At 40.9% G+C, this 2,573-nt stretch overlaps 1 protein-coding gene across 1 annotated transcript in view; it reads right to left on the bottom strand.

Annotated features, from left to right (window-relative positions):
• LOC118477331 (MAM and LDL-receptor class A domain-containing protein 1-like) overlaps positions 1-2,573 on the bottom strand; it is an 8,795-nt gene that overhangs the window by 306 nt on the left and 5,916 nt on the right. The window lies entirely within an intron of this gene.

The raw sequence follows: 2,573 nt of genomic DNA, 5'->3' as shown, positions 1-2,573 counted from the left end.
CCTCCCTGTCAAGATCAGCCAGAGGTTAAAATCTGTTCCTCGGCTGCAGTTGAAACCCTTCTTTCTTGTGTCCATCCAAGAGACTTACTTGGAACTTGGTTCTTTTGATTCCTGTGCTGGTTCCGTGCTTGGAGATACTTCCATAAAACACTAAATAACGAACCGAGTTTTGTCAATGCATTATACCTTGTTGTCAAATTTCCAAGAAGGCAGTCAATGAGGACATAAAAAACTTCATGTTTGAATTTGTTCTCGGGATTTTGGTAGTCTGTTACATCCTCTACCCCGTCTTCAAAATGTTTCCTTTTCTTTTGTCGTTTTGCTGTTTCGGCGAATGCATGCTCAATCTCACAGTTATCTGCTACTAATTTGGACTCACTCAAGATTGCGTCTCATTCATTTCGTAAGCTTTGTATGTATAGTATAAGGTTTTACGGCGCTCGCAACTGCTAAGGACATATGAGCGCGCGAAACACAAGTTGTTTCACCTCTGCGAAAGTTCACTTCACGACTGGCTAACTAATTTACTTTAAAATGCTAAAAAGTTAAAATATTCAAATTTGGTGTAAATACATTTGTGATCTAAAACAACTTTTAAGTAACAATAAAACTTTTTAATAATATCAAATTCACTCTACAACTCGCCATAAAGGCCAATGGCCTTTATAAAATTTTAAATTCTGCTGGGAACAACGACGGAAAAAATATCCTGCAATTTCTTGCATTTATAATATTTCCTTCGGATCTCTCCAAAGTCTAGACATTCTGTTAAAATGTGTCTAATGGTAAAATCTGTGTCGCATCCGACACAGAACGGCTTCTCCTCTCCCTGTAGGAGGTATTTGTGGGTCAGGGCCGTGTGTCCGATGCGCAATCGAGTAAAAATGACTTCGTCTCTTCTGGAGAGATCCGAAGGATTTCGCTGTTCTAGTCTGGGTTTAATTTCATATAATTTATTATTTTTCTGGTTTTCCCAGTGGCTCTCCCACAGACTGGAGGTGTACTTTTTGACTTTATTTCTAAAGTCAGTCTGTGGGAGAGTGTTTTTCGTTGATCCCAGCAGAAGGGATGAAGCTTTCTTTCTCCAGGTCGTCTACCTGCTCGTTTCCTCGGATGCCCACATGGCTGGGTATCCATGCGAACATGATGTTTTTTCCTGTTTCGGATAGTGTATGGATTTTCTGTTGTAGCCTAACTATTTTTGGGTGTAGGAGTGTGTAGTTTGTGAGTGAGGTGATGCAAGACAGAGAGTCAGAAAGGATAAGGAAAGATTTGTTAGGGGAATTTTCTACAGAGTCCAGTGCCATGTCAATGGGGTCGTAAGCTTTTCAAATCTTTAACCTGACTATTGATATTTGCCACCTCAACGTCAAGCGTCGCATCTCGTGCTTGAAACACTGTATTTCTGAGATCGATTGCATTTTGAGCCAAACAGATGCCATTATCACACATTCTAATGATGCAAAGTACTTAAGAATACCAATCAAATCTGAACGTGTTTCTGGGTGGAGGTTCATTTGAAGAACAGTTTGAACAGCTTTCCTCAGTCCCCCGATGCGAGCCGCAAAAGGCCTGACACTGTCAACACGTGCTGACCAACGTGTCTGAGACATACTGTGCAAAGAGCTGGGAAAGTTTTGCTTCCAAATTTCCCACCTTTGTGGACTGGAGCTAAAAATGTTATACAGCTTCTGTACAACTGCAAAGAAAGTTATGACCGTTGAACAGCTTTCTGCAGAATGCACACCACATAAATTCAAACTATGACAGCCACAGAGAGAGTATGTGGCAGGTGAACACTGTTTTAAAATGTGAGCTTGTACACCATTATACAGACAGATCACACATGTTGCTACCGTTGTCGTAGCTTGGCCTCGGCAGTCTGTAATTGGTATGTTTTTTTTTCATTCATTGTATCAAGGATAAATTTAGCGATGTCTTCTCCTGTTTTCTTGTTACAATCTACACATTCCTGAAATTCCTCTTCTACATTGTACTTTGTAGACATTTGCATCACTGTCCAAGTGAATATAACGCAAAATAAAACCCGTTTGCTCGTCGTGTGAAGGGTCTGGTGTTGCATCAACGATATTGGAGTAATATATCGTTTCCGCTCTTTCATTCAAAATCATGTCTGTCCCTTTTGATGCACAACATGACATTGGATCAATTCATTTTGACTTTCTGGTGATAGATAGTGAACTTGTAGGTGCCTTTCTTCCTTATATCATTTTTCAACTTTTCTAAGATGTTCTGCAAGGAGAGGATCGTAATGGCTTATCAATTCCAGAAGTCCAAGAAAGCATTACCAAAGTTCTGTGAAGTTGTCCGACATACAGCTCAACTTGCAGCCAAAATATATTTTATTCCAAAGCTTTGTACGGTACTCTCTCTCTCTCTCTCTCTCTCTCTCTCTCTCTCTCTCTCTCTCTCTCTCTCTCTCTCTCTCTCTCTCTCTTTCTCTCTCTCTCTTTCTCTCTCTCTTTCTCTCTCTTTTTTCTCTTTCTTTTCCGCGTGCTTGCGTGCCCCCCAAACCGCACGCTCACGGGGATTGACGGGGATTGACCACCCCC

This window comes from Aplysia californica, unplaced genomic scaffold (genome assembly GCF_000002075.1).
Source record: "Aplysia californica isolate F4 #8 unplaced genomic scaffold, AplCal3.0 scaffold00066, whole genome shotgun sequence".
Lineage (NCBI taxonomy): Eukaryota > Metazoa > Mollusca > Gastropoda > Aplysiida > Aplysiidae > Aplysia > Aplysia californica.
The sequence above is the reverse complement of the archived record's forward strand: the minus strand, read 5'-3'. Positions and strand labels throughout refer to the sequence as shown.